The sequence below is a fragment of the Mesocricetus auratus genome, unplaced genomic scaffold, assembly GCF_017639785.1.
Source record: "Mesocricetus auratus isolate SY011 unplaced genomic scaffold, BCM_Maur_2.0 Super-Scaffold_6730, whole genome shotgun sequence".
Taxonomy (NCBI): domain Eukaryota; kingdom Metazoa; phylum Chordata; class Mammalia; order Rodentia; family Cricetidae; genus Mesocricetus; species Mesocricetus auratus.
In genome coordinates, this window is record NW_024429184.1 from 80,412,193 (window position 1) to 80,433,379 (window position 21,187).

At 43.5% G+C, this 21,187-nt stretch overlaps 1 protein-coding gene across 6 annotated transcripts in view; it reads right to left on the reverse strand.

Moving 5' to 3' along the window:
- Dym (dymeclin) overlaps positions 1-21,187 on the reverse strand; it is a 254,334-nt gene that overhangs the window by 24,786 nt on the left and 208,361 nt on the right. The window lies entirely within an intron of this gene.

The following is a 21,187-nucleotide window of genomic DNA, read 5'->3' on the forward strand; positions in this document are numbered from 1 at the left end:
GAGTTGGGAGGGCTGAAGGGAGCAAAGGCTATTGTTCTGTTTTATAAAGAAAATATTTCTGTGCAGCGCTCTTTCCAGTGGAAGCCACAATTGTTATTTTCTGCTCTATTCTACAGCACAGATCTGACATAATTATGAGAAGAGTTCCATCACCCTTCCCCCAACACACACTTCAAAGCTTGTTAGCACATACTTTCCTGTGTTGATGCTGGGCAGGCACTGCGCTATGTGTACTAGCAGGGCACTACTGATGACAACAACACTGAAAAACATTTAATAGAGCAAAACCAAACACATACACAAACAACTCGCCCTTAGCCTTCTATTCCCAGGAAACATTTGCGTTCTGGGGAACACTCTTCCTCTTATGTGAGTACATGCTTCTAAACATAAATGAGCACAGTTGGAATCATATGAAAAATATTATGTTTTGAAAACTGCCATGCCACCCTACTTCCAGACGACATTGATCATTTCCTACTTCTGATCTACTCTCCATGCTGCAGAGATTATGCCCAAAGGAAACTACTGTAATGTGTTTGGTGAGACACATAAAAAACACACAGTTCTAATTGTTCAAGTAATTCACAACTCTGCTATAACAGCAAGTGCTGGGCTGTTTGTTTACAGACAACAGAAATGCAAAATGATTGCACTAGAGACATTTGACTTTTACATAGCTATCACATAAAATGTAGTAACGGTATAAAGTGCAGGGCGCACATTTCATTAGACATTTGTGAAGAAGTGAAATGTGTATTTTGCCTTTAAAAGAGCCCTTGAAGGTTGCTCCCAGCCTTCCCCCTCTCAGACCTGGAGCTTCTCTAACCGTCACCCAGGAACTTAGTCCTTTTGGGTGGCCAGGCGCATGGGACCCTTGGGACCCTGCATGGCATGGGGGCTCTGTAGAAAAACCATGTTCCTTTTGGGCAATGTTTGTCTGTTCTCCAATTTTAGAGTTGGGACTGTGGCATTTGTTAGATAAAAATTATCAAATATTCTGAACACTCACACCCTTTTGTGTGTTGATGCTATCACACAACAAAATCCACTAATTTCAAGGATTCAATGTGATAAATTTTCTTTTTTTATAATTTATTTGTATATTTGTATTTTATGTACATTGGTGTTTCGCCTGCATGTGTGTCTGTGTGAGGGTGTTATATACAGACAATTGTGAGCTGCCATGTGGGTCCTGGGAACTGAATCCGGGTCCTCTGGAAGAGTAGGCAATGCTCTTAACCAGTGAGCCATTTTTCTAGCCCCTGATAAATTTTCTTACCTGCATATAATAATATAATGTGACTATCAGCACAGATACAGCCCAGGCACCTTGCTCTAAAGGACTCCCTCTGACTACTGTTTCCTTGGCTCCAGGCAGCTGTACTTCTGCTTCCTGTCACACATCGTCTTTTCTGGCATTTTATCGATTTTTGATCGTCTAACTCTACTTTGATGATTCTAATTTTAAGGAAATTAGCCATAAAGCTCAAAATAGAGTATACTTAGGTAAATGTAACATAAACATTCAAAATAAAGTGAATTCTGCCATCATGGGATGTTCTATAAATGCCAATCGGGGGAGGTGGCTGACAGCCTTTCAGATCTCCTATGTCTGCTGATTTTTTTTTTTTTTTGGTCTAGTTCTATCAACTACTGAGAGAAGGATGCAAATCTCCAATAAAGATAGTGAGCCGATCTGTTTCATCAACCCTGCCAATGTTCTTGTTACATGATTGTGGTAGTTTGAAAGAAAATGGCCTTGCTGGAAGAGTGTTGCTGTTGGGGTGGGCTTTGAGATCTACTATGCTCAATCTATACCCAGTGAGATAGAACACTTCCTGTTGCCTGTCTATCAAGGTGCAAAACTCTCAGCTACTTCTCCAGCACATCTGCCTGCATGCCACCATGTTGATAATGATGACACCATGATGATAATGGACTAAACCTCTGAAAATAAAATCCACCCCCACTAAATGTTTTTCCTTTATAAGAGTTGCCATGGTCATGGTGTCTCTTCACAGCAATAGAAAGCTAACAGAAAATCTAAGACAATGATTTTCAAGTGTGGTTTATGGCTACATGCACATTTGCCACAACCCCATGCCACTTGGAACTTGATTTGCTTTGACATCTACGTAGTAGCAACCTTAGCTTCCTGCTCATTTGTTTGCAAGCCATCTTTTCTTCCATTTGCTTTCTTCTTCTTCTTTTTTTTTATTGTGTGTATGAATCTTCTGTCCACAGGTAAATATGTGTACCACTTGCATACCTGGTACCTGTGATGGCCAGAAGATGATGTCAGATCCTTTGGAACTGGAGCTACAGAGGTTGTGAGTCTCCATGTGGATGCTGGCAATCCAAATGGAGTCCTCTGAAAGAGCAGCCAGTACTATTAACCGCTGAACCATCTTTCCAGGTCCTCTTCCATTTACTTTCTTTCTTCTTAAAAAAAGTGATTAATTCATTTTTATTTTATGTGCACTGGAGTTTTACTTGTATGTATGTCTGTGTGAAGATTCTGGATCCCTTGGAACTGGAGTTACAGGCAGTTGTGAGTTGCCTTATAGGTGCTGGGAATTGAACCTGGGTCCTCTGGAAGAGCAGCTGGTGCTCTTAACTGCTGAGCCATCTCTTCAGGCCTCTTCCATTTACTTCTACCCCAGTTCTTATGGATAAAGTACATTCTTTGCAGATTGTTTACTGCTGTGCCTTCTTTCATCCATTATGACAATTCTTCCTTTGGAAAGAGTACCTGGGGCATTACTGTTTAATGCAGTTATTACCTGTTGTCTTCCTTAGTGGGGGGTACTATTTAAGTGATTTTTAGGATACTACTTTTTTGATTGGCTTAAAATGTAGTTTGTTATTATTATTATGATGATTATGTATGTGGGTTGTGTGCCACAGCATGCATGCAAAGGTCAGACAACTGTGAGGTGGTTGTCTCCCTCCATCTTCACATGGACTCCAGGAATTGACTCTGATTGCGAGGCTTCCACAGCAAGGCTTTACCTGCTGAGCCATTTCACTGCCTACTGGGTTAGACATTTTTATATGATTTCATAGCGCTCACATAGATTACAAATTAGATCTATACCTTTTCAGTTTTCATAAAGATGGTAATACACCACCTCAGGTAAAATACACAACTCATAACCACATAGGGCCATTCCTCTCCCCTCCTTCATACTGTAGCTTTTACAAATCTACATCTACAAACATCAATCTTGAAAGATATAGTAGTTACTTTTAGTTTTAGTAACCTATACAGTTCATAAGTAAAATTAGGAGAAGGGAAGGGAGGCAGAGAATGAGAACACAAATGAAAATCTTGCAGTAATCTGGACATTTATCATTTCTTGTAAATAGTCTTCATTTTTTAAAAATCGGAATTCCCATCTGGTATCATTTGTGTTTGGCTAAAGAACTTCCTTTAGCATTGTAGAGCAGGCAGGCGTGCTACCAGCAATCTCCTTCACCTCATGGTGTCTTCACTTGATTGATGGTCAGCCTCGAGGGCTCTCCTTACCTGACAGAATCCTGGGTTCACACTCTTTTCTTGTAGCACTTTAAAGAGTCATCCTAGCCTCTCTGAGGCCATGTGGTTACCGAGAGACTAGGGATGGAACTGCCCATCTCTGCTGTTTGCTGTGTTGTGTGGTCTTTTCTGGGGTCTGCATCACTGCTTGTCAACTGGTTTGATACAGTATATACTGACTTCAGTTCTCTCTGTTTACCTAACTTGCTATTAGCATCTCCTATCTGCAAACTTCTGCCTTTCCCCTACTTGGGTCTTTTGTATAGTTTCCATTGCTTGCCTGAGACATCTCATTTCTCCACTTAAATTTTCATGCATTGAAAACATGTGTTATCTATGAAAAAATGGAGAAGAGTTATTAGTAGTTACTTCAACAATCCTTGTCTGTAAGCTATAACATCTGGTTCATCTTGGGGTTGAGCTTAATTGATTTTCTTTTATGTAGAGAATGTGTTCCATTTTCTTGATTCCTTGGATGTCAGAAAAGTTTGGACTGTATCCTGAATAAAATTAATGTTAAGTTGTTGAGAGTCTCCGTATTTTGAGCAGGCTCTGGTTTCTGGGCAGCCCTCCCCCGTCATTAACTGGGACATAAGAGCTGATTTTGCAGGTGTGGTTCAAGGTTCAGTCATGGTTGTGGGTAGCCAGCATCAGGGGCTCCTCTTCTTCAATTCTTCCATGATTCTCAAGGTCTTAGAGACCTCAAGTTCCCTTTACTAATTCTCCAGGCCAGAGAGGCTGCCATTTGTCCATGTGTTCCCCAATTCTGCTGTGTGGGCACGGATAGCAGTTAGACCAAGCTTTCAAAAGAGTCCAGAGACAAGAACACAGCTTGCTGCTTTCCCTCTTCCAATGGGACAATCAGCCAACCTTTCCTGAGTTGGTACATGTAACATCTTCCAGATCTCCAGAGCTGTAGCTCTCAGCTCTCAGTCTTTAGATTTCTGGCCTTCCTTCCTTCCTTCCTTCCTTCCTTCCTTCCTTCCTTCCTTCCTTCCTTCCTTCCTCCCTTCCTTCCTTCCTTCCCCCCTCCCTCCCTCTCTTACAGCTCTGGTTGTCCTAGAAGGAACTTCCTTTGTAGACCAGGCTGACCTTGAACTCAGAGATCTGCTTGCTTCTACCTCTCAAGTGCTGGGATTAAAGGCGTGCTCCACCACTGCGCATATAGCCAGCCCTTGGTTGTTTTAAGTTAGTGTCTTACACACTGCTCAGGAATCAGGCAGACATTTGGAGGGAGACAGTTTGGGACTCTTCTGAATACCTTTCTGGATTCCACCACTCTCCTCAGAATTCATCTTTCTCAGGTTGACCTCTGTGTTCCCAGGCCAGAAAGTCAGAAAGTTCTTCATTAAGAGGCCCTCACTACCCTGCTGTGACTACCTGGACTATACTTGGCTCCAGGCTAAAAAAGTTGTGGAAACAGAAACACATAAAGCCTGTATCGCCCTTCTAAATGAGCAGAGTTCAGGAGTCCACATTACTCACTGGCCAGTTCCTTTGAGTAGTGAAATTTTATATTATTTGTGGTTTTCTGTGGGAGTTATCAACTGGCTGGTTCTCAGATCACCATATCTGAAAGTGGAAATTTAATTCTCAAGCTGATTTTAACCACATAACATTATCTAGTGAGTGCCTCTTCTGCACAGGACAGTGTATTGGAGAAGTCAGAATGGGGTTTAGAAACAGAAAACACCAAGGAACCTGAAATGAAGAGGAGTGAAAACACACACACACACACACACACACACACACACACACACACACACACACACACACACACACACAGGGGAGCCTGGGATACAAACGGTACACATGGTAAAGAAGGACATGGAGACTAGGTGTTCTGTCTGTGCTTTCTGCAGAGGCAGGATTTCAAAGGAAGACAGAAAACAGAACCTACAAGAGCACAAGTACTGCTTTCCTAACAGTGCCTAGCTCAGTACACAAGGAAAAGGTTTCAGATGAGATGGGCATAGCCAAGTGTGAGAAATGACGACAGTGGGTGCCTGTGTTGAGGGGTAAAGACAGGAGATGACCCAATGGAGGGTCTAAAGGCAAGAAATGTCTTAGCTGGCAATTCTAGAAGTAAGAGATAAACAGGGTAATTCTAAGAAGCAGAACATGAAAGATACATATGATCACAAGTTCCTTAATACATTCACTAGACTAATACAATGAAAGGTATGGCATCCCTTTTGTTGACAAAATAACTCTTAGACAATGTTAATGAAGGTATTCATTGAAGACAGCAATTTTGGGAAGCAGTTTACCATTGAATTTGAGCATGTGCATAGCATCAGTTCACCCCTGAGTATGTCATTGTCTGTCAAGCATTGTTTTTATTATAAACAAATGTACAGCTTTTTGTACATGGACTGCATATCCAACAACCTTTGAAATTCATTTACTGGCTTTGGCAGTTGTACTGGATCTCTTCAGATCCTGTACACACTAGATCACTCGGTTTGCAGATGAAGACAGTTTTACTTCTTCATGTTTAATTGTGTGCCCCTCAGCCAACCCACACCATCAGGGTCTCTGTAGACCAGGCTGATTTTGAACTATGTGGCTGAGGATAATCCCTGAATCCAGGGCTTTGTGTATGCTAGGCAAATGTTCTCTCTACTGAGTTACACTGCCAGTTCCTTGCTAAAATCTGATTTCATCCTGTCTTAACAATCTCCTAGGATTTCTAATACAAGGCTGAATAGATGAACCAAGAATAGATATCCTTGCCTTGATCTTGATCATACAGGAATAAGTGCTGTCTTCCATTAACTGGAAAGTGAAGAAGTTCCCTCAAATTACTAGTTTTTTGAGAAGTCTATTATGGGGATTAACAAACCTCTCTGTGAAGGCCAGGCAATACATAGTTTAGGCCTCGTGGGCATAGTATGTCACTACTTCATTCTGTCACTTTAGTGCAAAGGCTGCATAAATAAAACTTTATTCAAGAAAGTCAGTGGCAGGCTGTGCAGTGGTGGCCCACACCTTTAATCCCAGCACTTGGGAGGCAGAGGCGGGCGGATCTCTGTGAATTGGAGACCAGCCTGGTCTACAAGAGCTAGTTCCAGGACAGCCTCCAAAGCCACAGGGAAACTCTGTCTCAAACCTCCCCCCCAAAGAAAGTCAGTGGCAGGCTAGATTTGGCCCTCATGATGTTGTTTGTTGGTCTAGTAAGACAATCACGTGTGTTCTAATTTCCTCTCTGTGGCTGCACTAAAATATTTTTGCAGAATGAATACAGGCCCTGATGTGGTGGTGTACACTTTTAATCCTAGCACTTGGGAGGAAGAGGAAGGCAGATCTCTGTGAGTTCGAGGCCAGCCTTGATACACAGTGAGACCATGTCTTCAACAACAACCAACAACAATCTCCAAAAGAAATTTAAGTGAGGAGTAGGTTCATCTCAGTTACAGGCCATACGCAGTCCATCACCGAGAGAAGTCAAGGCAGGAACTCAAACAGGAACCTGAAGCAGAAGCCACAGAAGACAGCTTCTCACTGGTTTGCTCACTCATGCTAAGCTAGCTTCTCATACAGCTAAGGCCACCGGCCCACGGAATGGTGCTTACTCCATTGGGCTGGGCCATCCTACATCAATTAAAAATTGAGACAATCCTGTACAGACCTGCCCACAGGACAACCTGATCTGGGTAACCCCTCCACTGAGATTTCCCCCCTCAAGTGACTCTAGACTGTGTCAAGCTGACAGTTAACTAGAGCACAGCCATCTCTATACCTCATTTTATCAATACAGCTTAGTACATTAGACTTTGCATTCCTAAGACAAATTTCACTTGTTCATGGTATATAACCTTTTCTGTACGTTGGTGGGTTTAGTTTGCTACTAAGAGATTTTTGAGTCTGTTCATGAGAGACACTTATCCTTACTTTTTCAGAGGTCTTATCTTGTTTAGATTTTGAGGTAATGTTAGCTCCAGTGAGTAGACATTTTCATAAGTGTGTATTCATTTTTATTCAAGCTAAAGCGATTCTGATTTCTTTGTGATATCTTTGACTCATTAAAACTGTGCTGTCTAATTTTCAAATATCCGAACATTCCCTCAATTATTTCATCATTGATTACTAATTTAATTGGGTCGTGGTTAGCAAACTATTTGTGTGATATTTCTTTAAAGATTTATTTTTATTTTATGTGTATGAGTGTTTATATGTATACATATACACTATGTGTGTGTCTGGTGCCTGTGAAGGTCAGAAGAGGGCACTGCTCTCCCCAGAACTGGAGTAATAGATTGTTGTTTGCCACCATAGGATACTGGGGATTGAACACAGATTACCTGCAAGAGCAGCGAGTGTTCTTAACTGCTGAGCTATCTCTCTAGCCCCCAATGACAGCTGTTTCAAATTTAAAATCTGAGATTTATTTAAATGACCTGGCATAATATTTAAAATATTATAATGAAGCAGAGTAGTGCAGGCTTGTAATCTCAGCACTCAGGAGACCAAGAGTTCAAGGACACCCTGGTCTATGCAGAGGGTTCCAAACCAGCCTAGCTATGAAGTGAAACCCTGCTCCAAACAAACTAATAAAGTGATAGAAAATAAAATATTCTGCACTCTGCTGCCACTGGGTAGAGTACTTGCTGGCACTCAGATCTGGCTGGGAGAGTGGCATTCTTGCTGATGACTGAGTTCCATTATTTTTGAGTTCTCTCTCTCTCTGTTTTTATCGTTGTGAAGTTTTGCTTCATTCATTCAACTTTTTCTAGTTTAGAAGTTTAAAGTCAGAAATATACATGCTTGCCAACTGGAGAAAGGCTACTCTGCCAATGATTCGGTGTGGCAATGCCACTGCATCAGTGGAAAGAAACACTGTGTGACAACACAAACACCTCTCAAAAATACAATGCTGAGTAAAAGGTGCAAAGAAGTCCCAGTTTGGCACAGTTGAGTTCCATGACAGCCAGAGATACACACAGAAACCCAGTCTTAAAAACAACAAAGAAACTAACAAAATAGGGAGAAGAATGTGCAAGAGAACATGTGCATAATCATGGGTCCACTATGCTCGGTGCCAAAGCAACAGTGCTGGGGAGTACACAGAGCTGGTGAAAAGATGAACACGCCAGGGTGGTACTGCTTTCTAGGACAGGGCATACTGGGACTTCTAGGCAATGCTCAAACAGTAAACACATGGGTCACCTTATAATTAACCCTTTAACCTATGTACATGGATGTATCCCTATATTTTACAATCACCTGTACACATGATTTCTTTCTTCATTAAATAGTAAGAGGAATGGGGATGTAGCTTAATCTGTAAAGGGCTCTTATATATGCAGTACCTGAAGTCAATCTCCAGAACCCTCTTGAGAAAACAGGGATACATGGTGGTGTGTGCTTGTAATCCCAGGCAGGTGAAGACAGATGGCTTCTAGGTACTCATTGGCCAGTCAGCCTAGCCTATTTGGTGAATTACAAGCCAGTTTGAGACACTGCCTCAAAAAGCAAGGTGGACAGTGTCGGAGGAATGGCACTCAAGACCTCTGGTCTCTTCACACATGCACGTGCACTTCTTCTCCACAATAGTAAGAGAGAGAGGGTGTTGCTGGCAGATGATTGTTTGACTATCTTTTACTGTATGTCACCAGAACAAGCTGTCACTAGATATAAAACACAGCCCTTCCAACAGCACTCTAAAGTTAGTGAACAACTACATAGCTGAGGGCAAATACCGGGCAACCTATCTGAGGCCAAAGAAAAAATGACTCCGGGTGCTCTTCAAAACTGTTCGGGGAGCTGGAGAGATGCCTCAGTGGCTAAAAGCTTGGCTGCTTTTCCAGATGACCCGGGTCCTATTTCCAGCACCCACATGTCAGCTCACAACTACCTACAACTCCAGTTCCAGGGTCCAGACACCCTCTGTGGCCTCCCTTGGGATCAGGCATACATGTGTGTATAGACATACATGAAGGCAAAACACCCACATGTATACAGTTAAAATAGCAACTGTTTGGGGGGTTGGCAAGATGGTTAGTGGTCGCCGGGCGGTGGTGGCGCACGCCTTTAATCCCAGCACTCGGGAGGCAGAGGCAGGCGGATCTCTGTGAGTTCGAGGCCGGGCTGGACCGATAGCCTCCGAAACAATACAGAGAAACCCTGTCTCGTAAAAAACCAAAAAAAAAAAAAAAAAAAAAAAGAAAAAAGAAAAAAAAAAGATGGTTAGTGGTACAGCCATTTGCCTACAAATCCTGACGACTGCAGTACAATCTCCAGCACACACAGCTGGAAGGAGAGAACCAATTAATGAAAGCTGTCCCCTGGTTTCCACACATGTACGCCCTGCCATGCTCAGGCTACCCCAGTAACAAATGAAATAAAACTTTCATATTTTCAATGTGATAGGGTCATTTTCATTTCAAATGAACAAAGGTCATTTCTGGATAGAAAGTAGGCTATGAAGTTCAGGACCAGGGTTATATAGAGAATACCCAGGACCAGAGTTATATAGGAAGTACCCAGGACCAGGGTTATATAGGGAGTACCCAGGGCCAGGGTTATATAGAGACTATTCAGGACTAGGGCTATATAGGAAGTACCCAGGACCAGGGTTATATAGGAAGTACCCAGGACCAGGGCTATATAGGGAGTACCCAGGGCCAGGGTTATATAGGGAGTACCCAGGACCAGGGCTATATAGGGAATATCCAGGACCAGGGTTATATAGGAAGTACCCAGGACCAGGGTTATATAGGAAGTACCCAGGACCAGGGTTATATAGGGAGTACCCAGGGCCAGGGTTATATAGGGAGTACCTAGGGACAGGGTTATATAGGGAATATCCAGGACCAGGGTTATATAGGGAGTACCCAGGGCCAGGATTATATAGGGAGTACCCAGGACCAGGGTTATATAGGGAGTACCCAGGACCAGGGTTATATAGCAAATACCCAGGACTAGGATTATATAGGGGTACCCTTCAAGTGGAGCATGACAATCTGTGCAGTCCAGAGAAGAGTCAAGGATTAGTAAATCCTCTGAAATATTTATTTTGAAGTGGGACTGGGTTGAAGGATTGTATCAGACCAGGCATGGTGACACACACCTTTAGTCTTAGCACTCAGGAGGCAGAGGCAATCAGGATCTTTGCGAGCTCTAGGCCAGCCTGGTTTATACTACAGGTTCCAGGACAGCCAGGGCTACATAACAGGGAGACCTTGTCTAAGTCAAACCAAACCAAACCAAACCAAACTCTTTACAGTTTTAAGAACCCTTTCTATTTGCTTTTGTTGGGTAGGAGGGAGGCACACACGTGGGACCAGAGAACACCTTCTAGGATTAATTTTATCCCTTACAAATGGGCCCCAAGTTGGACAAGCTTGCTGGCAAGCATCTTTATTTACTAAGCCATGTTACTGGTCCCATATCATTACTTTACAAAGCTTTCCAAATATATTTAGTTCTTATCAGGTTGAGTGTGTAGTCTCTGAATTGCTGGGCAAAAAGTTCTATGAGCTGGTCAACTGTCTCACACTGACTGGTAGGCATCACTGATATTCAAATTCCTCAAAGAACTAGGCTAGACGTCTGGGCCTCAAAACTAAAACCAACAGATTCAGTTCTAAGAAACTGTAAGTGAAGTGGGCAGATGTTCACTGGCATCACTACTGTGATTATCCATGTGTCCGTTGCTGTCACCTTCAACTTGCTGGAAATGGACACCACTGTAAGGACAGTGGCCTCATCCCCAAACCATCAGTTCTGCTGTGTCAGACACTGCACTGCTGTGTGAACACTAAACTCTGCCGTTCTTCCGTAGGTCACATCCCTTCCCAAGCCTTCTGTGTGAATACTGGGCCTTTGCCTTTCTTCTGAAGTTTCCAGAAGGCCTTGGAGGGGGTATGTGTTCAGATATCAGTGTACCTGGGTATCAGTGTGCTGGAATATCAGTGTGCCTGGGAGGGTGAGGCAGGAGGATGAGTTTAAAGCTAGCCTAAGTGACATAGTGTGTTAGTTTCAGGCCAGTCCAGGCTACATGGGGATATTCAGTGTCAAAAACCACAAAATAAAAACAAATAAAAAGAAAGAGGAGTAGGGGGATGGGAAGAGAAGAAAGGAGGAAAAGGGGAGGTCAGGAGGGGAGAGAAAGGGAGGGGGGAGGAGGATTCAGTAGCTGTTGCAAATCAAAACAATGCTTCTGTTAAAAAAAAAGTCACAAGATCCAAATACAATTATTTAGTTTCTTACTTTTTTTTTTACTGTGCAGGAATGGTGACTTGAAGAGCTGTAACATCTCCCAAGTGTGGCATATGTGCATGTAACCATATGTAGTTGCAGGGAATGAGCTCAGTCTTCTGCAAAAGCAGTACCAGGTCAGAGGTCTGGATGGAGCCCAAGGGTCAGCATTTTGAACATGTTCTTGGAGGATGGTGATGGCCCCTCCCCACTCCAAGGGCCACAGCTTGAAACCACTCACTTAGTGCATGAATGTTTAAAACTCTAAGACATTTAAATAGTAGTTGATCATTAAATCAATTTAGTAGGTCTGGCCAGCAATTAAAAATGATATATGATTATGAACCCATTATATTCAGGGAGTATTGTTTTACATAAATTTGTTTTAGCTGTATGAAAATATGTATACTGCCATACATGGTACACGTGTGTGTGTGTGTGTGTGAGAGAGAGAGAGAGAGAGAGAGAGAGAGAGAGAGAGAGAGAGAGAGCGAGCGAGCGAGCATGTGTGAGCGCATGTAACTGGGAATGAAAGTCAAAAAAGTTTGAAAGGTAGCTGGGCAGTGGTGCATGCCTTAATCCCAACACTTGGGAGGCAGAGGCAAGAGGGATCTCTGAGTTTGAGGCCAGCCTGGTCTACAGAGTAAGTGCTGGGTCAGTCAGGGCTACACACAGAGAAACCCTGTCTTAAAAATAAAAAAAGTTTGAAAGGCATTAGTTTAATAACTTTATTGTGTCATTAAGTGACAAAAAATCTCATTGATTTGGCAGGGGAATGTATGAGTCCAGTTGTTTGTGTTGGATGATAAGCTAAATAGGCCTTGGACTGTCTATCATTCAGAGATTTCCTTTGCCTAGATTTTTTTTTTCACCTCGGTATTTGTAACCCTCACCTTCCTTCAAGGAGGACAAAATGAAGCCTAGTTTCTCCTTAACTCTTCCTGACTAGTCCAGCCATGTCCTCCCTCTGTAACTCGCCCTCTCTACCATCTACCTGACAAACAGGGTGAACTGCCCTTTTGTTAGCGATCTCTGCCAGGGTGTACCCTTCCTCCCTGAGGGCTGGGTGATGTTGTATATGCCTTTGTTCTCTCAAAGATGTCCAGCAATACTGCACTCAGTGGGGGTAAAATAACTACTTGGATAGAACAAACAGTCAAAGCACAATTAAGTTGCAATGTAATATTTGTAAGTTACAGGAATCGGATATCTGACAGAAGTGACATTTGAGGAAGAGAAGGAGGAGGTTCTCGGTGGGAGGAAGGGGAAGTTGTAAAATTCCATATTAAAAATCTATACAATATGTTCCATAAGCATGCACATATGCAGACAAAACACAATAAGATAAAATGGACAAATCTAATAAAACCCTCTAGACAAATTAATCTAACTTCTTTGTATATGTAACTCCTTATGCAACTAATGACACAGTGAAAATATTTGAAAAGTTGCGTTTCAAAACTGAAGGCTTTAAAACTCATTTATGGGCTGGAGAGAGAGCTCAGCAGGTAAAGACCTTGCTATATAAACCTGGTGAACTGAGTTCAGGTCTCCAGACCCGGAGAAGGTTGGACACAGTACTGCGGGTGGCTAACCCTTCTGGCAGGTAGGAAGCAGAGATGAGAAAACCATCGGAGCTCAGGGGCAGCTCACCTGGTACCCACAGCAGCGAACAGTAAGGAAGCCTTGTCTCAAGCGAGGAAGAAGGCGAGTGAGGACTGACTGACACCTGAGGTTGCCTCAGCCTCCACACAGGCAGTGGCACACTCATGCCCACACTCACAATACAGACTAATGTTCCCCCACCATGCAAACTACTTCATCTAGTGTGAGCTGGGTGTTACTTTTAATTATTATGATTTCTCAAATTATTCCACAATTTCCTATTTGCACGGACAGAAGTTATCTTTTTATTAAATTTTCCGTGAAAACAGGACCTAAGTTTCAAATGCTACACATGGTAACATTCTTAATCCTCCAATGACACAGATAATTAACTGAGCCCATGAAGAGGGGGAAGCAGGAACCTTCTACTCTCCTGTATGAGGCGGTGTGGCAGTGAGCACACACGGGATGGAATGATTTACGTTCTACTCCCATGTCATTCAAAGAGCTCTCAGTCAGCGAAATGGCAGCCAGGACCTGCTGTGCTGCGGGTGCAGACAGCAAGGGCTCCGAGCCATGGCTACTAACACACACAGCTTGGAAGCACATGCTAACTTTATTCCTACCAAACCCTAATGAGAAACAAGCAAGAGGGTTTCAGAGCTTGTCCTTTATTATCGTCTAAGCACAAAGGTTGGGAAAACAAGATGACCTAGTGAAGTCTTTCCCAGACTTCATGGAACACCAGTAATGTTCCAATGTTTAGATTGATATTAATACTATTTACTTTGAACAGCCCCGTTGTTTAACTGTATAGACAAATTTAGCCAATGAGTATACATTCCCACACAGATTATTATGCAAATATTTTAGAAGACTATGTCAAATAATATTTGATTAAAAACCATTTTATTTGGTTGAATGTCAATTACCGCGCCACGGACTTCTAGCTCTTTATGTTAACTTGTCCAAAATTGGGGGAATAATTGTACAAACTGAGTTTTCATTCTTCAATGAAGGAAATATCAAACATCAGGCTCATCTACTTAGCTAATGAGTAAATTCATGAATTCTATGGTTCTCTTAAGACAAGGTAGTCAAAAAGCTGCAACATAATGTTTTAATATATATGGTAAATCACTATGTAGACACTTCCACATTAAAATACAGAGCTTATTAAAATAGTATTTCCAATCTGAAATCCATTTCTACTAATCTATCGAGTGTGTAAAGCTATTATCATATGTTAATATTGTATTAGTGTATATAAGCAGACTACCCTGAAGGACCCTGGTCATACTCACGTGGTGTGCCATCACTATTCAACACACAGCTTTTCCAATCAACTTCAGACACTGTGCTATCCTGTGAATTAAATTCTCGAGATTTTAGGTGATTTAATTTAATATAAACACCAGACTTCCTCCAAAATGATGAAAATAATTGAGATAAGGCCTGGTTCCAAGGCTTAACAGTCCCCACCTCCATGCCACAGTCTTGGCAATGACAGGTCCTCAATGGATCAGCAGAGTGTGACCCACTATGCCGGTAAATGTAGCTTCAGCTTCTCTTCGGGTACAGGTGATGGATTGTTTTGTTTTCTGTTTTTAAACTGAACCATCCATCTTCCAACCTCTAGAACGACTGATTGCAGTGGCAAGCTGAGCCCAGGGTACAATTTTTTTTGGCATGCTCCAGAACAAAACTACATGTCTGACTTAAAGGATTTAGCCATGACCTTGGCCTTAATAGTCTATTACACTAAGCAAGGGTTAACACCTCTGGGACCCCCACAAATCAACTGATTTCTCTGTTGGCCCAAACCATGAAGCTGGCTGCATTTCCATGTAAATGTGACTGTTTCAAAAAGCCATCTCTTCTTGAACACAGCAGAGTAAAAAGATAATCCATCCAAATTTGAGCGTGTGGCCAGCACACTCACTCATTTTGCTCCAAGGTCAACATTAAAGTCAGCCTTCACTATTTTCTATGCCCACGGAAGGGCTCTTGAGTCCAAGAGTGTGTATTAAAGGAACTGGAAAACAAACCAGGCATCACAGCACGGACCGAGGACACAGGGAGTGGGGGAGAAGTGACAGAAAGGCGCTGAGGCGTACCAGGAAGAGAGGTGCACAGAGGAAGGTGTCTGGGAACACAGCAAAGCACAAAGCATTAGCTGTTAGTGGAAGAGGAGGAGGGGAGAAAGAAGGCGCAGAAACGTCTGGCAAAAGGTGACCCGGTCCCCAGCCCCTTCTGTGGCACACAAGGTACAAGACTGATCTGCAGCACTGCACAGTGCCAAGAAGTGCTCAGAGTATGGCGGGGCATGTCAAAGGACAGGGAAACCAACCCTAGGAGTCCACTGCCAAAGCTGGGCAAAAATAAACAAAGGTCTCTATAACCTACAGAGTAAACTACAAAGTCTTCACTTGGCAAACACAATGGTAGGTTCCTCATGGTGTCAGTCAGACCTACCGAAGGATGGTAATATCAGTGGCCAAATTCTAAGGAAAAACAAGACACCAGTAAAGATGTCAAGTGTTACTCCCAAGATTTTTTACCATTTACAAAGGAACAAATGGTCATGAGTCACTGGAGAAACCTGGAGATGCCAAACAACATCTCTAGAGAAGAGACCTGCAGATACCATACACCTGACCATGCTGCATGAGGGCAGTATGCTTCTGGGGCCTTGGGCAAATATGAACAGCTTCAATAGAACCCGGAGAGTCTACTGAAAATCAGGAAGACCCGAATACCACAGAAGTGACCAGGACCCGTTAGCAATGTCAAGATCAGGTAAGAGAAGAGGACAGAGGAGGAGATGGAGACACACATTTAACAGCGAGGGTCCTGCAGAATGCTGGTGGGGCAGAGGGCACTCTTCCACTAGTCACTGCTTCCTAACACAATATTTGTTTACAGTTTTCACTCACTGTGTCTTCCCCACCACTGTAAGCTCTATGCCAGCAGGACTTGTTTGTTTTGTCCTCTGCTGTATCCACTGTGTCTAGAACAGTGCCAGAACAGAGACAGACAGTTACAGACGTTAAAACTTCAGAAGATGGTGAATAAAAATTTGAAAAGTATGTCTGAAGGCACAGTATTTTTGACTTCTCAATCCCCAGATGCTAAGAAGCCCATTTCCCCCACAGAGTACATAACATGGGCTGTTCAACTCTCCACTCATTTCATGAACTGAGCTAGGTAGCAGGGGCTGCAGAGGAGCGACACTTCCTGTTCTCAAGTGACCTACTGGTGGAGTGGAAAGACATTTAACATCTAAATACAGGGCAAAAGAGGACAAGATGCAGGAATAAAGTGCTCTGGGCATTTGAAGGAGAGACACTTATGTGGCTAAAAGAATAAAAAGAAAGTCTTCATAAATCTTTTGAATTTTAGCCAGGCCTTTAAGGAATGTTCACAATTTGGATAAGGGAAAGGCCAAGGTAAAAGGGAACAACACAACTAGATTACAGAGAAGGAGAAAGGGGAATTTGCACATCCAGATGAGTGAGCTGCAGAAGCAAATCCACAGAGGGAAGCAAGAGATGGACACAGATGCAGAGTTGCCTGGAGCCGTGGTGGGGTGTGTGTGTGGCACTGGGAGAGGAGGGGACTTTGAGCTGTCTAGAATCCCAGAGTAAGAATTTCAGGCTCTATCTGTTGGTAGGTAACAGGGCACTGCCTGCAAAACTCAGCATGGATGCAAAAAAACAAAAAACAAACAAACAAACAAAAAAGAGAATTCTGAACTCATCCACACCCCGTGGGTCAATTCCGCCCTACGGCTGTTGTGAAGAGTGAGGCTGGTGGGAGAGTGGGGGTGAAAATCGCCTGGAGAAAGGCTGCTTTGGTGATGCCTGTTGCTGGGTCCAGGTCTGCACTCCAGCATCTCTCAATATCTGGAGGTCTCAGCTGCTTCACTTAGAAAGCTGAGGTGACGATAATGAACTTGATGTCTATAACCATCCGGGAGCCTTCATCCAGTGATTGATGGGAGCAGAGGCAAACACCCACAGTTAAACACTGAATAGAACCCAAGGAACCCAGTGACAGAGAGAGAGGAGTGAACAGCAAATTGGCAAAGAATGGGCTGGCAAAACCAGCAGAGACAGCTGATCCGAACAGGGGAGAGCTCTTGGACCCCAGACCGACAGCTGGGAGGCCAGCATGGGACTGATCCAGACCCCCTGAATGTGAGAGTCAGTGAGGAGGCCTGGGCTACCTATGGGGTCCTGAGCTGTGAGTGGATCAGTGTTTATCCCTTGAATACTAACAGACATCGTGTGTCCATAGCACAAAGAGGGATGCTCTCTCTGCCTGGACTCTTAGGGAAGTGCCTGGACCCTACCCTGAATGAAATGATAGACTCTAGATATCCCCTATGCGGAAGGAATTGGTAATAGGGTGGAAGGTTGGGGGGGGGATGGTGGGGGGTGCGGGAGGAGGGGAGGGAGAGGGAACTGGGATTGACATGTAAAACAAGCTATTTAAAATAAAAAAAAATTTAAAAAAAGGAAAAAAAAAAGAAAGCTGAGGTGACAGGATCAGTTCACTGCCGTACACTGCTTAGAAAGATATCTTATGGCATTATTATTACTGTAGAATTTAAGTTCTAAAATTTACTGACAAGTTACATTTGCCAGAATTTTGAGAAACAGTATCAGAAGATTAAAAAGGCTGGCACAGAACAGAAGAAATCAGTACAGAGACTACTAGAAAAACTAGAAATAGATCTAGTGTGCCAGTCAGTTTTATGTCAACTGGGAGAGGGACTCTCAATTAAGAAAATGTCTCCCTAGGACTGGCCTGTGGGTAAGCTGTTGTGTTTCTTGACTGATGATTGATGTGAGAGGGCCCAGTTCCCTGTGGGGTGCCACTCCTAGGCTGGTGGTCCTGTGTTCGCCCTGGGTTCTATAAGAAAGCTGAGCAAGATATGAGGAGCAAGCCAGTAAGCAGCACTCCTCCATGGCCTCTGCATCAGCTCTGGCTTCCAGGTTTCTGCCCTGCTTGAGTTCCCATTCTTCCTGACTTCCTTGGATGATGGAATACAAGCTGCTAGATGAGATAAACCCTCTTTTTCAAGGTGCTTTTGGTAATGATTTTTTATCATAGTAAAAGAAACCTAACCAAGACATCCAGCAATCCTAGTATTGGATATATATCTAAAGTAGTCACCCCCACTCTCCCACCAGCCTCACTCTTCACAACAGCCGTGAGGCGGAATTGACCCACGGGGTGTGGATGAGTGAATGGATGAGGAAATGTGGCACACACAATGGAACAGTTCTCAGCTGTAAACAATTCTGCCATATACTGCAACGTGGATGGGAGATGGGAATAAGTCAGGTACACAAAGACAAACATCATCACATGTTCTTAACTTCTATGTGGAGAACAACACTGACCTATCTGAGACAAGAGGAGTGAAGAAGAGGAGGTACCAGAGCCCAACAAGGGTGTGGGAGTCAGAGGAGGATGGCTTATGGAAATATGAGGTGAACAACTTTTAGTACAGTAGAACTATTATGGTTGGCACAAATCAAGTGAATATTTCAAAACAGCCTGAAGTGAGAGTTTTTGGATGTTCCCAGAACAAACAGCAAATGTCTGAGGTGACGGATATGCTACTACCTTGATCTGACCCCACAAATGAATACTTGTATTAAATGTAAATATGTACATTTACTGCATCAAATAAAAAATACAGTAACAATCAAATAAGGGGCTAGTAGTCCCCTTCATTATTTATTTACTTATCTTGGGCTTCAATTTTGTTTAAAGAATATATTCAACCAACTCAATGAGGGAGACAGAAGCAAAGCCATACTGAGAATGGGAGGATGTATACGTGTGAACCTTGTCCTCTCCTTCTGGACTGAAGACCCCAGATTGCTCCCTGCTTCCCTGGATAGTTGGCTGCTGTCTGAGCAGGCTCAGACCGCTCCATCTGCCTCTTACACACAGGCCGCAGAGTGGCTCGCTGCTTCTCATGATGCTTCAACAGTGTCTTTAGACTCTGTGGGCACCAAACAAACTTTCCCCTTCATGTTATCCAGCGGGTAATGGCTGGCAGCCTGGTGTGGCAGTTCCCAATAGAGCTCTGCAGGGCTTAGCTTTAGCCTGTGGCAATGAAGGTGGTACATGGTGCCCTGCAGGACACAGGAAACCCAGGTCTAGTGCCAGTGGTGGGCAGGCCTTTGGGCTTCAGCTGAACTTGTCAGCTGCTCCTGGACGCCCACTTTGATGTAGCGCCACTACCCTGGTGGAGACATCCTTGCAGCTTCTGTGGTTTCTCTTCACTGCGCTCTCACAGGCATTTCTGAGATTTTGAGCTCTTCACATTAAATCATTATCTACTGAAACCAGGGGTTTTATTTCTCTGACAGGTTTGGTAGGGTAAACAGAAGCTACAGGTATCAATCAAGTACATATGACATCCTGAGAGCCATAGATCAGGGAAGCTGTGAAAGGATAGTCAGTATCACTCAAGTGCTCCAGACTTTCTGTGAGCTGCTGCAAAGCTCTGGGGGCCACTGACAACCTCAACTGTGTACTGCAGACAGGTTCTACAGTCTGGATACAGAATGTTCTCCAAAGGCCCAGACGTGAAGGACTTGGTGTCCTGCGTGAGCAGCTCAGCATTTAGTGGAAGCGTTGAGAGGGGCTGGGTAGGTTTGTGGGTTACTGGGGAACACTGCAGCCCCAATTCTTTCCTCTCCTGTTGCCAGGCTCTGAACTAGTTGTGACATTTTGTTCTGTCACCAGCTCCCGCCATAACATGCTGTATCATGGCTGGCACAGAGCAATAGGGCCAACTGGTCCACAGGAGGAAACCACCACACAAATCCCTCTTGGTCAGTTGGGTCTTCAGGCATTGTGTTACTACAGTAATCAAACTCTGACTAACACGGCTGGTGGAGGCCAGGGGCTGTCTCTGAAGAACAGTTGCTCCAAACTCTAGCAACTGTGGCATCTTGAGGAGAAGAGGATTCTGGGAAATACAACAACCTTAGTGCTCCTATGTAGCCTAGAGGAGACTTGAGATGAGGCTAGGGAGCTGGAAACGCCCTGCTCATATGTGTTTACATGAAACCATTAGCGATCGGGTGGGCAATAGGTTTGTTTAATTTCTACCCTCTTGAGCATCCTTGTCACAAGCTACATATACTTCAGTGAAATGTCTTGCTTCTAGCCTACAGATCTCACTATGCTCTTTGCTACCATGAACTGAAAAGAGAATTGTCTTCTGTGATATATAAACTACCCTTACCTGTACAATTTGTTTCTTGTATTTTCTGAGACAGAAAACTTACCACAGATCTAAGTTTTAGTGCTGGTGAGATGACTTGGAGGCATGAGCCACCACACTAGGTTCTAAGACAGTGGTTCTCAACCTGTGGGTCACAACCAGGGATCAAATGACCCTTTCACTAGGGTTGCCTAATACCATCAGAAAACATAGATATTTACATTACATTGCGACTCATAACAGTAGCAAAATTACAGTTATGAGGTAGCAACAAAAACAATTTTATGCTTCCCTTCAAGAGTGCCTCTGTTGCACAAACATCAAGTATTTTCTTTAGATGCAGAATTTTCCCCATTTCCATGAAGTGCTTTTCTTTTCATTACTGTACCAAGGCATACACTATGCAGTGTATAGATTACAAGCAAGGGCGTTGGAGCCAGACTGCCTGGCCCTGAGTCAGCTCAAGACTCTCTAGTTTTAAAACTCCGGGTAAAGCAACCCTTCTATGCTGGCTTCTTCACCGGGCAGCTTCAGCTGCTAACACTACCTACTCGAGAAGGGTACTGAATGAGGTAAGACACTCA